The sequence below is a fragment of the Pinus tabuliformis genome, chromosome 4_1, assembly GCF_031772625.1.
Source record: "Pinus tabuliformis cultivar Carrire ecotype Pingquan chromosome 4_1, CPIR1, whole genome shotgun sequence".
In the NCBI taxonomy this organism is placed as follows: Eukaryota; Viridiplantae; Streptophyta; class Pinopsida; order Pinales; family Pinaceae; genus Pinus; species Pinus tabuliformis.
Window position 1 is genome coordinate 13,953,177 of NC_142303.1, and position 19,796 is coordinate 13,972,972.

Sequence of the window (19,796 nt, forward strand, 5' to 3'; positions counted from 1 at the left end):
CCTAGATATACCAAGGGTCTCTTAAAGAAAAATGATATCACAAGGCTCACAATCCAAAACCCTCTTCAGAGCTGATTTTTTGGAGGGGCTAGCTAAAACCCTACAGTTAAAAGATACTCACTTCATGGAGGAACACTAACAAGGGTTTCTTGTGCTCTAAGTAACTGTTCAATAGTGTTTTGTCTACCTAGGGCCACATCGACCCCTACATGATTAATGGCTTAAGAAATCTTGGAGGGCCTTCCTCGAGAGGGTTTGGGCTCTGCAAGTGAGGATGATATGCCTAAGCCAATCAGTTCATGGAGAACTAGGATACGAGGTCGGAGATTGTATGAATGCGATCGATAAGTAGAGGAAGATACAAGAGGGTCAAACAAACCCAAAGAGTGAACAACCTGAGGAGTGGTGGAGAAAATAGCTAAAATGGGGTCGAGAGAACAATTGATAGGAGTGGTATTCATGCGAGGGATGGATGTAGATGCAGTTGGAGAAAAAATAAAATTACTAAATTGCAAAACAATGGAACAAAGAGGAGGAGAAATACCCGAGGATGGAGAATTCGCTGCAGCAGCCTTTGATCTAGTCATGGGCAGGGAGATAGGTAGAAATTGGGTAGAGCAAGATGGCCGAAACGTGTCCCTAGCTGCATCCAATGGACTATCTAGACAAGTGGAATGCTCTTCCACAAGTGGGTCTTCAGTCTGCATGTGATTCTTTCCCTTTTAAGTAGGAGTAGCTAAAGGTGAGACGAGTAGACAATTATTTGAATAGGTGCCCAACCTTGTGGAATCTCCAGCACCAAAAGGTTACTCCTTCTAGTCAAGGATTTTCTTGTGAGAATAATGTATCCAGTGGAGGGTAATATTCTCCTCAAATCCTTCCCTTGTATCTAGATGTACCATGATTCGTGCCATAGTCATGTTTCCAAAGGACTAGTATGATGTTCCACGTAAGTCCCCAGAGCATTACCTATGCGCTTGAAGACATACTTCAACCATAATTACATTGGGAGCCCTGAAAGGCGAACCCAAATTGGCCTGGAGCCAAGTTTTTCCCTTTCTGGGTCGAATAGGGGATTCCATATTTTAAGCAAAATTGTTGCAAGTTAGATGTGCCAAAATCTCGAGAGGATCCGGTCAGTATACTCCTCCTTGTGGAATCTAAGAAAAACCATCCACGTGTGAGGACCTTGATTGAGGGAAATTCTTTGAGTGAACCCCATATTTCTATGGTCTAGAGTCACAATCACTTCACAGAGTAGTTCCACCCTCTGACTCATCCCACTAGGACCCTGTTGGTCGGGTCCACCACTTCACCCATCGTGAGATATTCCCCCAATGAGAGATTAAGGTCCTTGTTTGTCACCTTCACGAACTTCCCTTTCTTGACTTTGTTGGATTTAGGTGCCATCAGATAGTCCTGGAAAGGTCCCCTGATGCCTTGATAAGACACCTGTGGGGATGGTGGCATGCCCTTAGGGTTAGGGACAGGCATACTGAAGCATCCCAAGGGAATGGGAAAACCGTGTGGAGGGAAGTTAGGGTTAGGGATTGCAGAATCAACTCGAGTGGTAAGGTGGGGGATGATGTCCCAGGTTGAGTAATGCTGGAAAGAGAGGATTGTAGGATGGAGCAGATGTATGAGGTAGTTCAGGAAGCGGAGAGTCGAAAGAGGGTGATGGAGGTAGGCACGCCACCAGAAGGTTGAGGGTTGTCAGGGAGAGAAAAGGGCAGTCTAAACTGAAAGAGGTGTCTAGTGCAACTGAAGGAGGCAGGTGGGGCACAAATGGCCCAGAATGGTCTGAGACAAGAATTTGAGCAGACATGCAGGCAGTGTGATGAGCCAAAAGAGTCAAAACCTGACATGGCACAAGGGCGTGACCAAATCTCCTTGTAGGGATTTGGGTCTGCTGAATAGCTGACAACATCTTGTTCCATTCTGACATTGGAGTAGGAGGTTAAGGAACGGTAACAACAATGCGAAAAAGTTGGGGTTAGACTGCACACTGTAACACAGGGATGTCCGCAAGTAGAAAATGGGTAGGTGTGGTAATAATAAGTGCTCTTGATATTACCCTAGACCTAAAGGCATAGCATTACGAAGTCTCAGAGACATCCTTCATCTTATGATCCACAACACTAAGAGATCTATCATCACCAAAATATATTATATTTTTGGTGTTATAATCATTTAAAGAAGAAAACATGGCTTTGTATTTGGCCATGTGATCAGAAGCTCCAGAATCAATGAGCCACTCATGATAATGACAAGATGAAGATACATTTAGTGCATAACTAGACCGAGATGCTTGAAAACCACATGCAAAAAATGTTATTCCTAAAGATGAAGTTGAAGTTGAAGAGTGTTCCAAATGGATGTTATGCTTCTTCTTTGTTGCTTCCAAAGCTTCCATATTCTTAAAGCATTGAGATTCTAAGTGGCCATCATGGTTACAAAAGTTGCAATGTCTATCAGTCTTCTTCCCTTTGTTTTTATTTGCCTTATCATTTTTTTGAGTTGATTTTTCATGTTGAGACTAAAATTTCTTAGGACACTTGTTTGGTTTAGGACCATTCTTTTTAGGATGTTGCTTCTTAGGATTCTTTGAACTTGGTTGCTGCTCAACTGCTAAGGCTTTCTTAGAAGATTTTCTAGTATTAAGAAGGCCAAGATGTAAGATTTTTTCTTGTTCTCTTATTATAGAATCACAAAATACATCAAAAGAGGGGGACTTTTGGTCTGTTCCTTGAGAAATTAGGCTTCTCTAGTGGAATGGAAGTTGGAAACAAACACAGAGTAGGCTAGTCTTAACTTAGTAAGAATGGAATAGAAAAGGCCATCATCTTCATTTTTAACCTCAAAACCTTCCAAGAGAAGTCTAAGGGTCTTGAACTTGGAAACAAAATCTTCAATGGAATAAAAATTATCGAGGTCCAAAGTAAGCAACTCATTTTCTAGCTGATGGGCTCTAATTTCACTTTTAATTCCAAAAACAATACTGATATTTTTCATTTCTTCTTTGGGGGTACAATTTCTATGATATGGAATCTAAGGTTTGGAGAAAGAGACATCCATATCAAACCACGTGCTTGATCTTGCTTATTTTCCCATTTGTCTAGCTTATCTTCATCTTTAGGTTTAGACTCTTGGCCTGAGGTTATTTGATAAATACCTTTACTTCTAAGTAAATCCACCATGTAGGATAGCCACTGGAAGTAGTTGGTGTTGTTAAGAATAACTAGGCATGAAATTTCCATTTTAAAATAAATTGATGCTACAGATGCTGAAACTAAGTGTTTTATTGGAAATATCTTGAAAAATTAGGTTGATTAAAGAAAAGGCTCTAAAAACAGCTTCTGGATGAAGAAGTTATCCATTTTTGAAGAAAAGTTGTTGAAGATGCCAAAGAACCATGTGAATGTTTGGAAATTGATGATAATGTTATATTTTAAAAAAATAACCCCCCCTTTTCTAAACTTAATCTAATTAGCTCACCTTTAAAAAAATATTACTTTATGTGATCCACTTTTATAAATAAGTGAAAGTCGCTTTTACAATTGTACTTTATGAACTATCAACTCAATTGTAACTTAAATAAAAGATAAAGTGACTTTGGAATTATAAGTGACTCACTTTTTATAATGGGTGAAAATAATTTTATATAAAGTAACTGTAAAACATAAGTTACATGTGCTTTTTGAAAAAGTATCTCAAGTGCCTTTAGAATTTTAAGTGACTCACTTTTTGTAATGGGCGAGAACACTTTTACATACAATAATTTTAAAACATAATCTACATGTGTTTTTAAAAAAAGTAACTTAACAAAAAGAAAGACATGAACCTAGGACCTTTGTTCTCATAAAGTAACTTTAGACCAACTAATGTAGTTAAAATATTTAGTAATTATTGAAAAGGAGGAATTTTTTTTTTTCACTGAATCTTTGGGGTGCATGCTTGTGTGAAAAACCCCTTTTCTTAAAAAACAAAAAAAACTACACAAACCCAACAGATAAACAAAAGTATCCAATCCTTATGGCTTAAAGTTAGATTTGGGGTTAGTCCCCCGGAAACTACATATTTTCCTCAATGTTTCTGATTTTCTGACATCACACTAAGTCATGGCGAAAGAGAGCATACGCATGAGAAAAAAATTTTCTTTATGTTTTTGGTTTTCCCAGATCACACGGAGTCAGAGGGTGAAGAGAATATGCGGAAATGAAAGGTATATGTCTCAGAATAAAAAATGTATAGATTACTATAAATCGAAATAAATAGAGAGATAAATAGCTATAACTACAAATAAAGGCTATAGACCTCTAGATCTTAAAAGTGACATAGCTAGGGTTACCATAAACCTTTTTTCATGAAATGAAAGGGGTTCCTCACTAAAACAGATGCTCCTAAGACAATAGAGCAGTCCTCTCAACCTAAAAGCGGTCAGAAATAATAGATCTAGGAAACGACAATCGAATGCAATTGTACCTACTTCAAATTTGGATCACCAATGGATAAGACCTTTGAATAGCTATGATACCATGTATAAAATTATAGGGTAAGTTCCTTAAATTGAACACCAAAGGACACCACTCACAAATATATCATAGATCAGTACACTGGTATTCTTTATGTGGTTAAAAACCTCAAAGAGGGAAACAGTCCACAGCCTGAGCCAGTGCGGCCACTTCTCGCAATATTATTAATGAAAAGGAAGAAAATTCACATAAGATTCTTTCATAAACAGCCAGAGACAAATGACCCTCCATGCTCTTTCAACAGAGATCATGGACCAATCGGATGTTAAGCCACAGATGAGGTATTGATAATACTGAGGAGATAATGAACCATCAGATTACTTCATGTCTAGAACATATCATGACTGTCAGATTATAAGTTACAAAAAGTACATACTAAAGAAACCCACTTTACCTAACTATACAATAGACCAAGTTTTAATCAATTATTTCCTATGTGCTGGAATATCGTAACACTTAGTAAAGACACATGCATACATCTGAAAGAATTGTTAGTAATATTGTAAAATAGTTCAAAAAGAAATAATGATCATGAAAGAAAGAGACAAATGGTTCAAATACACATACTAAAGCCAAGAAAATAATTTATTTTCATTTGTATGTGGAAACTGAAACATATACTGCAAAAAAAAAGAATAGTCTCACAATCAGTCCCGATAGATGCATGAAAAGTGTATCGACTCCAAGAGCTTCAAATTATAAAGTGAAAGTCACAAGATACACCATTACGATGATACAACATGTGTTACACTAGTGGAATGTTAAGAAACTACTTGCTTCTCAAAATATTCATCTTCTCCCCTATGACTAGTTTAAAAAGCCAAGGTGAAAATTCCTTTTCTTGAGCTATGAGGGTGTATATATAACAAATGAGGTGACTTTCCACTTCCCTTGTGACTCTTTATATCCCCTCATGACTCTTGAGCTTCCATGTGAATTTTCGAACTCCTATGAGACCTTTCGACTTCTATATGACCTTTGTGCTTCCACATGATTTACATTTTCTTAATTTCGAAATTACATAATTACATCCACAATGATGTGGAAAAATACAATGATACATATGAATCTTGAGGTGACACTTGGACAAGTCATGACTTGGAAATGATGACATGGAACTTCATTGTGATGTGTCAATATCAAGCCCTCTTCCTTGTTACCATCTTTGTGTCTTCATGATGGATCTTGCATGTACTTTAACTTCATCCTCCAAAAGGATAGTTGATATAGAGTTTTCCATGTGATCTTGATCTTCAATATTTTTTGGTGACCTGGTGTAAATTCATCTTCTTTCTTGATGATCTCTTTGTATCTCCAACTTCACAACTGTCTTCTTGCATAATTTTCTTGGCATCCTCTTTGAGTATCATCGTGTCATATCAATAGAATAACACCTACAAATGGAATCCACTCATAACAAGATCACATCAATCTGAAAATATCCTAGTCTATCTTATTATTCATGCATCACATTGATTGATCTAAGGAAAAGTGTAGGACTAAGGAGGCTCGAAGATTAGGCAGTGTGAAGTTATAGGGGGCAGTGATGAGGGCCTAGTCACTGTGACTACACAATGTGCAATGGATGGAAACTAGAAGGCAAGAGTGTGTAGTTGAGGGAGTTAGTGATGCAGTGAGGTAAGTTTTCTCACTTGATTTCGTAATGCATAGTTATTGGAGGACTAGGAGAGTGGATTTCATAGTTGAGTAAGCTTGATTGTTGACTAAGATTGTGTAGTGGAAGCCTCACTAGGAAGTGATTATGGAGTTTACAAGTGCAGGAGGTAGGGACTGAACACTAGGATTACGCAATGCACAGTTCTTGGAGGTAGTGACTGTGTAATGTTCAGTTCCACGAAGCAAGTATGGTTTATTGGGGACTGAAATGGTGTTGTACATAGCTCAAGAAGGAAATATGATGAGTTCTTGGTTGGGAAATTTGTGGTGATAGCAAAGCTTCAGAAATTGACTAAGTGTGTGATCAGTGACATGACGACACACTGCAACAATGACTATCACAATGCATCTATAAAAAACACACAGAAAACATAAATTTATGCATGAAAAGCACATTCTAGCCATCCAATTCAAATGTTGAACCTGAGAGCTCTAATACCAGTCTGTAACCACCCTTCCCACATTTACCCAATTTCATTGGTCTACCAGGGTAAACATGAGACGAATATTTACTATGACATGACCCAACCTCCTAGCTCTAGTTAAGGAAGTGGGGCCTATAATTCACCACTGACTAACAACTCACAACATCCTATATCGCTACAAGACACTGAGGAGACATAGAACCACCCCAGGTGACCAAACCCTGAGCTAGGGATCCTTTTTTTATAATTTAATGCCCAAATACATGCACAAGCCTGCAAGAGTGTGGTTGAAGGCCTCCAATCCCACACACAACATTGCATGAGTGCGATTGTGATCCAAAATGTATAGTTCAAAGGGTGCAATCCTAAAATCAAAGCCATGATTCTAGGTCATCCTCCATATCACTTCACAGAACTTCTCAGAATCATAAATAACACAATTGTAATGCTAAGGAAACAAAATTAAAAGAAAAAATTGACCTAGAACACCTAAAACATAACAGACATTCCGTCAAACACATGGAAATATTTAAGCTACAGGTCATGAATGCATATCTAATCATAAAACTATGAGATTCATCTAACAATCACCGAGAATGCCCTATACCCTCTCCACATAGTTGCAACAATAGTTATTAATCCATACATTCATTAATCAATCAATAGATAAACAATTTATAACAAGAGTGATAGAAGACACACATATTGTAAACAACATATAACTAGAAAATAACCAACATATAAACCATGGAAACCCAGTCATAATATCACCAACATAATAAATATGAATATATATGAATAAAAATACAAGAAAATCTCTTATTAACATATGAAACTTTCAACCGAGTTAAGGACTTCCACGTACCACCAAACCATAGATTCGGCTGAACCAAATCTCTCTTCCAGCGAATCATGCGAGTGCCATATTTCAACCATGAATGTGGGATATCATAGAATAAACCAAGAAAACAAAAACTAGGGCTTCCAGAGGCCAAACCACCTCAACCCTCAACTAGTTATTACACCTCACAGTCGGATATCACCAACACCAACCAGATCAGTCTCTACCCAAGTTGTCCAAGGCTCCAAGAACTAGTAAATCAACCCACAACCTTCCAATGCTCCAAAGTGCTTTTCCAACCCAACTCCAGTGACTATAGACTCAACCCACCAAGGGCTCCAAAGTGTTTGTCGCAACCTATGCTCCAGGACTAGTAACTCAACCCAAGTTGTTCCACAACTTCTAGAGCATTTGTTCCGACCCACAACCATAAGGAATTATGAGCACAAACCAAAAACAAAATGAAGTGGAAAAACCCACAAAACCATGGATTTACAAGAAATGGCAAGACAATGTTAAAACCATTGTCAATATAGGAAATCCTCCATGCAAATGAGAGCACACATGCAGATAATCACATGCATATACCATGCATCCATTAATGAAAAAGGAAATTACACATGCAACCTATTACCTACAAGGAAATCTAGTTTTAGTTATTGATCCACCCATTCCCTTGTGCTTTCCTTATTTCCTTTAACTTATTTCTCCAAATCCAAGTGAAGCTAGAATTCTCCAAGCATGCTCCAAGAATATTCTAAGTGTGCAGGAGTATGAGAGAATGAGAGAATGGAAATGAGAGCTCCAAAATTGAATTGAAAAAAAAGCTGTGAATTGATCCTTGGAAGTCTTTTTATTATTAAGGAGAAGTCTTTTTATTATTAAGGCCTTTATTTTCTTCATTTTCCTTCGTTTTTCCTTCATTTTCTCTATCATACGAATTTGTGACTTTTCACCTTCCTTTTCTCCTATTTTCCTTTATTTCCTAAATAAAATGCCAATTAATGCCACTTTTGCTTTGTTAATTCCTTTTCCAATTTCAATGGAAATTAATTAATCACTAGTGATACCCATCGCTATGATTTTTGCAACATTCAACTTGGAATACATGTTCCATGACCTTAGTTATATTTTTATTTACATTGAAAGTCAACAAGGGGTTGTTACATTATTGTTGAATCTTCTATATATACCAATGTGTTTTTCCTTTTATAAATATTATTTTTATTATCACTGCTACTTTTCCTACCAACCTAGGCTTACGATTTTCTCCCAACCTGCTTTAGGCCATTTAACCCACATGACTTGAGAATAGGTTAGAGAAGGGAAATTCAGGAATAACAGTTATATATATATATATATATATATATATATATATATATATATATATATATATATATATATATATATATATATATATAGATGAGATAGATTTTGAGACATCTAACTGTATAACTAGAAATGGTTTCATCCTTTATTCTTGGTAAGAAGCACTAGAAATTAGTAAGCAATTGTGTTAGTTTTTGTATATAAACTATGAGAACCAAAGTCGGAGGGTTGGATGTTTTGAACTTTGTTATTGTCATATTTTGTTAATAGAAATTAGTTGTTTCTTTTTTTGAGAGTGTGTAAAATGTTACAACCCACTAGCAGACTATAGAGCAAGGGCCACTCTGTAGTTGTGGTGGATATTTTCTTGTTATTTATTTTTTATGGCACATGCTTTTCATTACACATGTTTACTCAAATTACATTTCAAACATATTTCATCTATTTTATTAGTGCAAGAAATCATACATATATATATATATATATATATATATATATATATATATATATATATATATATATATATATATATATATATATATATATATCAATTTCACAACATATCCTTTCAAGTAGCATACATTATTTTATGTTGTTTTCATTTTTACACATAATTAGCAATGTTTTATTTATGTAGCAACTTTATTAGGATTTATTTTTATTCGACATAATGGATTAGTTAGTTTTTTTGGTAGTTGATTTTATTTGTTGATTATTTAACATCATTGTAGCTAATTTTGGTTTGTTTTATTTTTCTCCTTAAATACGAACTAATTTAGAACTTCAACTACATTGATTTATATTTTTTTTGTGTAATCAATTGTAATTATTTGTAAATAACTATAATAATTTTTCTCACTATCTCGTGTTAGGGAATGCATAAATCCTATAAATACTTTGTTGAGAATTTTGAAAGTAAAATGACCCTGGGTTGATATTAAAGTAATGCTTATATGAGAACATTTTAGAATTCCATCAACTAGTTTGAAGCAACAAAACCTTAGGATCATGAGCTCCGACACCAAATGTTATGAACCTATTGACACAGGTTTTGTGCACCGTCGTCAATAAGGAAGGAATAGCCTAGACAGAGTCTCTTCAATAGACCAAGTTATTTGTTTTGGCTACCCTTGATGGGTTTATAAGCTTTGTTTCCCTTGGACCCTTTCCTCTTTCGAAGAAGTAAATCTGAGGAAAACTAATCCTAATAAAAAATATGGTTACCCTATAATAATATGAAACTAATCTATGCAAAATTATTGTTAAATAAAAATACAAGTAAATGAAAATAAAATATCCTATACTTGATATTAGTATTGGAAGCAAAAGATTGATTGTTTCTGTAGAACATCTGTGATAGGCTAACCCGATAATGTAATATAAATTGAAGCAGAATACTATAATCTACTTCGACTATCAATTTGTTGAAGCTTAAATATCGAGCTAAATAATTTAACCAGAGGAAGAAGAATCAATGGCACGATACACATGAAAATACTTTGGGGAAAGTCTCAGATAAAATCCCCACACTTGTATTATCATACATGGTGGAAGTACATATGAATTATACAAAGCCTTAGCTCTCACAGTTAGCCATCTCTCAGTACAATCCTCTCAGATGCTCACAGGCAATCTTGGCTTCTCTGCATCAACTCACTGTTAACACTCTATTAATTCCTCAAACAGTTTGGAACTAATTTAACTGGACTTAACTCAGTAAACTAAGTTAACTAATTACAACTCAAATATAACTCAATCTTATCTCCTTAATTTAAGGGATAACTCTTGCACGACTTTAGAAAGACTTCTAAGTTGAATTTATCCAACTAATTAATTTAAAATTAATTAATTAATTATGTCCAAGTAGTTGTTAAGACTAAATTCAATTTTAATTCACAATTCAATTCAAGGAAAAATTAAATTGGAGTATTCTTGTTTCCATATTTCAACACTCCCTCTCAATAAGAAATGGATTATCTACCACCATGATCCTATCTCTATGGAACTAGAATTTGCACTTTGACAATGCCTTTGTCAAAATGTCAGCATCTTGCTCCTCTGTCGAAATATACTGCAGCAACATGATCCTCCTCGCTACATAGTCTCTGAGATGATGATACCAGATGTCGATTTTCTTGGACCTATCATGAAATACTAGATTCTCAGAGAGTTTGATACAACTCTGATTATCACAATAGATCATAGTTGGATCCATCCTATGATCAAACAAACCAACTAGGATTTTCCACATCCACATGGCCTCACATTCTGCCTGACTTGCAACCATGTATTCTGTCGTTGTCGAGCTGAGTGCAACCTACCTTTGTTTGTTGTTGTACCAAGAAACTTTCATTGACCCAAGGTTGAAAATCCCTCCTGATGTGCTCTTCCGATCTTATGGATTCCCTACTCAATCTGCATCAGTGAATCCCTATAGCTTCACTCCCTCTATCCGTCTATACCATAATCCATACTGAGATGTGCCTCTAAGGTATCTCGATGAATGCTTTGCCACCTTCCAAAACATCTTTGTAGGTTGAACCATCGCTTGAATCAGCTGGTTCACCGCATAGCACAAATCTGGTCATGACTTCATTAAGTACATCAGTGAACCCACAAGCTACCTATACACAGTAGCCTCTACCACTTCTCTTGATGTAGCAACCTCCTTCCTCCAATTACTTGCTAGGGGAGTCTACATGGGCTTTCACTTCTCCATGTGGAATCTCCTGAGTATCTTGTTGGCATACTTGCCCTGAGACACAAACAACTCCCCATTCTTCTGCCACACTTCCATGCCAAGGAAGTCATGTATGAGACCCATGTCTTTCATCTCGAATTCTCTTGTAAGGTCCTCCTTTCAAGAAATGATTAGCTGATCATCAGCAATCAATATGATATCATCAACGTAAAGTACGATGATCAACAGATTACCTTTCACCACGATGTGGTATAGGTTCGCATCCGCTTCACTCTTTGTGAAGCGCAACCTAGTGAAGTAGTTGTCTATCCTGGTGTACCAAGCACGAGTTGCTTGCTTCAGCTTGTACAATGCTCTCTTGAGTCATCACACATGTGACTCATGATCGAAGGTTTCAAAACCTTCTGGCTACTTTATGTACACCTCTTCCTCAATCTGGCCATTGAGGAATATAGTCTTCACATCCATCTGATGGATCTTACAACCCATCTGTGCTGATAGTGCTAGCATAGATTTGATAGATGAGTACCTTGCGACAGGAGAAAAAGTCTCATCATTGTCAATCCCCTCAACCTATGAAAAGCCATGGGTTAAAATCTTTCCTTATGCTTCTCCACACTACCATCAATAGCTTGCTTTACCTTGTAAAGCCAATGGGAACTCATAACTGAATTTTTCTCCGGTCTCAGAACCACGTGCCAAACATTGTTACGAACTATGGAGTCATATTCCTCCACCATAGCATCAACCCAAATTGGCTATTGTACTGCTTCCTCAAAGGAAGATGGCTCGGTCTCAACACATTCCCCAGCAAGGGCCATGTATCCAATGTATGTCTCAAGTGACCTCCTTTGTCTATGTTGAGAAGATGTTTCTCCCACATTCTCTTTCGTATCCTACAACAACCTGTCAGCTTCTCTTGTGCACTTCCATCCATCTCTGGAAGACTCTTCTTGAGTGGACATCTCTACTCTTGGAACCTCTGCATGTAGATACTCCGCATCAATCTAAGGCTCCTCCTCCTTAGGAACCAACAATTCCTCCACAACCTGTAGTTGGAGCTCCCTCTCAAGGGAAACTTTCATGGCCTTCTGCTCATCAAACTTGAGATCTTCTCGGACCACTACCCTCTGATGGTTTGATATTCACCCTATGAGTGGCATCAGTTGAAGATTTATTAAAAAAAGGTATTACAGACTCATGTGCTGGTGTGTTTTCTGTGCCATTGAAGCAACGGATCGATCAGATTGCCAATACATAGATATTTAAATGGAAATACAACAGAGAAATATAGTAAGAAAATACAAGAACACAAACGTTTAATAAGGAGTTCACCCTATCCTCCAGGGCTACATCTCCAGTCTAGCTTTAAGTGGTGACCTTGTTTTATTGTGTCTTTAAGCAGAGAATTACAATATAGGGACTCAATGTGAGTTCTCCTGAAGCAGGTTTTCTTGGTAGGGTGGTTCTTGGATTCCCCAAGCCACTTGAGTACACATACTTCTTCTTCCTACTAGCTCTGCGACCTTCTGGTCTATAGTGGGGAGACCAATGTGGTGTTCAACCTGGACAGATCCTCTCTGGGGTGGCTCAGATCTCTCAAGCCTCTGGTGCTCAACGCTGCCTCTGGTAAGCTCGACCCTCTGTCCTCTTCTGCTTCGCTTTACTATCTTATTTCTCTGTTTTCTGTGTTCAGTCCTCCTCTCGGGGTTCACTGTTCCACTTTCTCCATGTCTGTTCTATCTTTGTTCATGGCTTTTAGGCCATCCATTCTAAGATCATCTGGTTCCTCTTCCGCCTCTATCAATTCACCTTTTGCAGCTACGGTTGGAGTTCCTTGTTCGACATCATCATCAGCGCTTAGGGAGTGACCACATGTCCTCCTCTAAATGGCGCTAGCCTGCTTCGTCGGTTCATTTCTTTAGTTACGTAACAGATGAAGTCTTCCTCCACCATGGCGGTGAAACAAATTCCAAATCCTTCTAAATCACAACTCATTCCTTCGTTGATTCCACTTCCTCCAGCGGGCGCAATTTTAGCCGTTAGATCTAGGGCCTCCAGATTTGACGCCATACGCACGTTTCGTGTGGTTGACTTGCTCGATTGATAGTGAGCGATCAATGGTATTTTTCTCTCACCTCCACTTGCCACGCATCAGTCGATGAATGGAATTGCTCCACTCTCATCCAAAACTACTTACCGTTTGAGGGCACCCTGATCAATACCACTGGTTTCCAGAGCGTGGGTCCTGTCTTGTACCTTTAGTGCTTTTTGCTTTTCTCCTGCGGTTCTCCAACTCACCATGCATCCGTGTGCTCGAGGCTTCCCCATCTTGGCCCTATTCGCCCAGCAATGCGCAATTAGCGCTAAGTGCTAATCACACATCAAATTCCACCTCTGTTTCCCGATTCGGGGCTCCTAGGGGCTACTTTGACCTCCTGCGCAGTCTCCATGGGCCTTGGTTAGCACGCTTTAACCGAGGTCCTCGTTGTTCCATGCTAGCTGCCATTGCCATTGGTTCAGGGTGTTTTTGATCATTGTTTTATATTCTTTAGAGATTTGTTTTGAACTGATATAGTCATGGTTCTTTGACAGTCTTCTATGGATCCAATTCGGATCATGGCCTTCCCACTAAAAAAGCTTTTGGACCACCAAAAGTTGGTTTTCAAGCATTGAATAAGTGAGGGTACTGATTTCTCACTTGTCCAATATCAATCCACTTTCCACTGCTTGGCTTTGAACCTTTGAGACAAATCCTGAGGTATTCAACATATCCCCTATGCGTCGTCCTCACCTTCCTGTCTAGCACCGTGTCTTCCTGCAATTCATTAAGATATTTAGGTAGCAGGTCATCAATAGAAGGCAATTGACTTTGCTCTTCAGGGTCCTCAATTATTGAAGGTTCAAACAATCTCAAGCAATCTGCATTTACAACTGAGTAGATGTGCATGTAAGTTGGTAGATCAAGGCGAAAATAATTTTCACCAATCTTCTCAAGTATCCTAAAAGGTCCATACCTGATAGGCTTTAGATTTTTACCTTCACCTTGAATCCTATCCTTGCTAATGTACAACCAGACTTGGTCTCCAACTTAAAAACTATGCTCCATCCGATGCTTGTCATGCCTAGCCTTGTACTTGGATTGGCTCTTTTCCAGCTGTTCCTGTACCACCTGGTGGATCTCCTGGATCTGTTCAATGAACCTAGTTACCTTGTCCACATCACTGTGTCCATCAACCATGGTATCGTTACCAAAGACAAAATCAAAAGGAGACCTTGGTGTGAAACCAAAACAGGTCTCAAAAGGAGATCTTTGTGTAGAAGAGTGTTTTGCTCTGTTGTAAGCATGATGCACATAACAAAAGTGTTCATCCCAAAGCTTAGGATGTTTGCTACAATATCCTTTCAGTAACTGGATCACTGTCCTATTAACTACTTATGTCTGGCCATATTTTTCTGGATGAAAAACTGTGCTTTTCTTTAGTTTGGTGTCTATCAGTTCCCACAGACTCGACCAAAACTTCCCCACAAATCGGGTGTCTTGATCAGTTACAATTGAAGTGGGTAATCTAAAATGAACCCATACATGTTCAAAGAACAATTTTGCAGTTTGTTCAGTTGTAATCTGTTTACTACAAGGTATCAAAATACACATTTTGTTGAACCTATCAAAAACAACATATAGATAATCATGACCTTTCCTAGATTTAGGCAATCCTCCAACAAAATCCATGGAAACACTTTCTCAAGGGTGAGAAGGAACTGGAAATGGAGTGTACAAGCCTAGTTTTCTATTGCTGGGCTTGCTTTTAGCACACATGGCACACCCTCTTACATATCTAGAAACTGTCTCATTCATTTTCGGCCAATAGTAGAATCTTTGCAGCTGTGCAACTATTTTACTTACCCGAAAGTGACCTAATATCAGAGAAGTGTGTGCTTCCCTAATTATCTTTACTCTCTCAATTTGTGGAATGCAGAGTTTCCCACAATGATATAACAGTTGGTCTTTCACATGATAGTCCAATTCTTCTACTTTTTTTCCTTGAATCAAAGTTGCATATACATCTTTAAAGTCCATACCCTGAGCATATTATTCAATGTAGCTTTCATGTAGCACTGAATTATGCTTAAGTATGGTATATGCATTTATAATGGGTCTAGATAACATGTCTGCAACCTTGTTATGTGTGTCCTTTTTATATCTGATGACTAAATAAAACTGTTGTAGAAAACCCATCCATCTGTAATGTCTTGATTGCTGCAACTTAGTTTGGGAGTGTAGATATTGAAGTGGTTGATGATCAGTATGCATTACTGTCTCTTTTCCAAATAAGTATTGTTTCCACTTTTTCACACTCTGAACTAATGCATACAATTCTTTATCATATGTGGGATAGTGTTATAGACATTTTTGTGCCTTACAGCATAGAGCATGAAATTTCAATAATCTAAGGGATCCAAAGTCCCTAAACATGTTGTTCTTACCCTTAGAGGAACAAGGTCAGCAAACCACAGCACTGCAAATCAGTTCTCCACTGAAAAACACTCAAAAATAGGTCAATTTTGGATCAAAGCAGCTGCTCCACTAAGGATCTGCGCTGAATGTCAAAAGCTCTGTGGTGTACCTGCGCTGCATTGCAAGTGCAACAAAGGCTACCTGCGCTGGGCATACTTTGACATGTGGAGGAATCTTTTTCTCAATGTGCCAGTGCCCAGGAAGCTTCCAAAAAGACACTTGATCAAAAGATTCGCCTAATGATGAGTTAAGAGCTTCTAAAACTCCAAGTGGAAGGTAGAAATTCCGAGTGAAGAACTGAAGAACAACTGGAGTTGAAGAGGACAACAAGTCACACATCAAGCTGACTTATCTTCACTCCAAAACTCTATATAAGGATCTCATCCCATGGGATCTGGAGCGCGGAATTTAGCGCGAAGAATTGCTGTTGGTTTACAGTTGTGAGCATTGGGTGATTGCTTGAGAGAGGTGAAGAAGAGATTTCTCTCCGTCGGGAAGGTGATGCTGGATTGGACCTCTCATGGTTGTATCACCGCCTGAACCTTACTTCCATATATTAATAAAGCATTTGAGGTTCTTCTATTCGCATGTGTTTCAATGGTGTATTGTCTTACTTGCGTCTTTGATTTATGCTAATCCTTGAATCGATTATGAATGCATGCCTCTTGTAGTTTCCTTTTCTTGTCTTATTTGCAGGATCTCGTGTAGCTGGGCCCGTGAAAAGACTTGGATCTGGGAGCAAGCGGCAAACAAAGCAGATTGGATCGACCATTTGCGCAAGACATCGGTAAGTGGATCTCTCCCTTTTATCTCTTGCATGTCATAAAGAAGAAACTTTAGATAGCTTTGCTTTCAGCTGTTGCTAAGGAACTGTCACCCTTAGAGTGGGTTAGGGTCATTCCGAGTTGGATACTTTCCCCCACAACAGACTGGCGACTCCGCTGGGGAGCGTGTCTTGTTGGTAGCTTGTGTTTCTTGCTATTCATTTCTTAAACAAAAGGAGTACCGAATCGAACTGCATTCGAGTCCTTCGAATGCAAAGTAGAGGGCAGCTACTCTAGCCCAGTGCTGGGCATGTTTATGATTTGAAGAGCTGATCCACAAGGACTCTTTTTTGCTCTTTGTGATAGTGTTCATCTTCCTTTAATCATCCTCTAGTGTATACTTGACTGATAGCCTCTGATTTGGCCAAAAACCATTGATTTTTGAGCAAACTGTGACCCGAAATCTGAGAGAGACGAGAGTTGTCTCTTCAGTGCAGCTGTAGCAAAGGCTACCTGCGCTGCAACGCAGGTCCCGAAGGGGCTACCTACGCTGCATGTCAAATTGACAGTGCAGCACCTGCGCTGATCCAGTTTTGCCTTGTGCAACTGGGATTCCCCACTGTCTGTTGCCCAGTTTTCAGTATTGTTTTTGCAGCCTGTTGTCAACCTGTATACCCAGCTGAAACCACTTCTCTTTGCCTTCATTCCGCCTCAGTTGTATGAAGAAACCGTGATTGTTCTTATTGTATTTCTTGCTGTCATTCACAGTTTCCCATAGCGAAAGTGAACTAGTCTTGCTATGACCTCTTGGATCTAGACCTATGAGAAAGTGTCGTTGTGATTCTAAGAGCTAGTTTATTGCTGTTCATAGCTGCTTGAGCATTTGCTTTCGTTATATGGTTCGAATTTCAGTATTTCTTGTGTTGAAACGAGTGAATCTTAAGGTGTTCTTTTGATTATTGGACAAACACTTGTTTGCTTTCGCTTGAAATTGAATTCGAAATTATACAACAGCTTTCTTTTTGTAATACATCAACATTAAGGAAGAAGAAAAGAAATACTTGCATTGTGCATGTGCATTTTGACGGTTTGCATGTCGATTTAGGAAAAGTGCATCAGTGTGTGCTCTATGATCTGTTTGAAAAGATGATGTCTTTCTTTTCCTTCAGTAGTTAAGGTTTTCATAAGTTGAAAGAATTGAAAAAGCTTGCTTATCATTCTTAGACTGCATTTAGGAGTTGTATCATACATCACGTGGTGATCCATAAAGGCAATCTGCTAAGCAAGATCAACCTAAAAAGAACTGAATTTATCTAACAATGCTTTGAAACATAACGAAACACAGTAGAGGTCTAGGTAGAGACGTGAACCGGCGTCGTTAAACATAGTGACTGTCGATCTCTACGAAGGTGGGTGATTCCTCCTGAGGGACGATATCACTAATACGGACTTGTGCCCCCGCGTACCGTCGCGTATATTGGGGGACCCCTATAGGAACAAAGCCTTTATCCATAGGAAGTCGTGTCGGCCGCCCTACTGATCGCGATGCAGTGAACACAGCATTCACGAAGATCGACCACTCGTACCGTAAAACGTATTCTGTGGTTTCGCGAAAGGTTTGGCACACCCTCTGCCTAGAACTCCAGAGTAGTTTCTTTTGGCCTTTTTCAAACTCTATAACTGAAAAAGTCCATCCGAGCATTTGTCACTTCGGGCTCGTTAATACATCGAAGGAGACTAGAGTCATCTTTAGCTTTTTCTCGACTCTTAAAAAGTGAAAAAGCAAGTTGTGTCTTAAAAAGCGTCTAAAATTAATTCATTTCGAAAACACATTTTACCCTGTGCATTGTTGGTTGATCAAGTAATCCGCAACCGTGGAAGAAATTCAATCGATGAACCGTCGTTCGCGGAGGCGTACGAGTCAACCGTCTTTGTCTCCGGAATCGAAAACAACCCGGGCAAAGCGATCTCGTTCAACTGGTCCCAAATCTCCTGTCAAAGTTAGAACAAGTGTTCCGACGACATCTGAGGTTCCGGTTACTCCAAACATTTCTGGAAACCCTGCCCCTATTGAAGAAGTTCAACAGCCCCAGAAGGACAGTAACACTGATCCTAGCCTGAGAGCAAATACTTGTGTTACTGAATCAGTTCCATCAGTGATCGGTTCAGAGAGTCTTGCTCCTCAAACAACTGTCGCTGTCGAAACAACCCCTTCTTCGGCACCAGAAATATTCTACGGACCTGACGGTCTTCCTCTTCCACCCAGTCTGATCGCAATAGAAGAAATTGTAGAAGATCCGCAAGCAACTACTCCAACACATTTTGGAGCAGGGATCACTCTACTTCCTACTGCATCAGAAGCTAGCCTATCACCCAGAGAAGTTCCTGAAGAATCACTAGGCAATCTTTTGGATAGACTCAAAATGTCTGAACAACCGTCGACATCTAGGACTGTGCCGAATGACACAGCGACGGCAGAACTCCCTGCAGTCATTCCGACAATGTTCGCCGGCATACCATCTGTCCCTAACTCTCAACAGCTGGAGGGGGTCCCTTCGGGGGCCATGACGACAGTATGGTCTGTTCCTGTTTGTTCTCCCGGGATAATACCCGGTAACTCCTATGTTGGAACTCAACAAATTGATCCTTTCGGGAATCAGTTTGGGCAATCCGGTCCTCGAGGTGTAATAAATCCTCTCGGTTCCGGACCACCACCGTATGGGGGGCAATATGCTCTTTCATTACCCCCTCCGGGAGGTTACCCATACGGGAGTTCACAACCATACTCAGGTTATACTGGAATAACTACAAGTGGTTGGATACCTATGCTACCCCAGCAACCAAGAGTTGTGTATTCTATGCAACAACAGATGCCTGTGACGAACATCCCGACGACACCAGCAATTGTGACTGTGTCGCAAGTTCAAACGATACCTGTTACATGTCAACCTCAGTTTTCTCAGGTTGTAATGCAACAACCCTTTGACCCTGCAACCCAACCACAATCG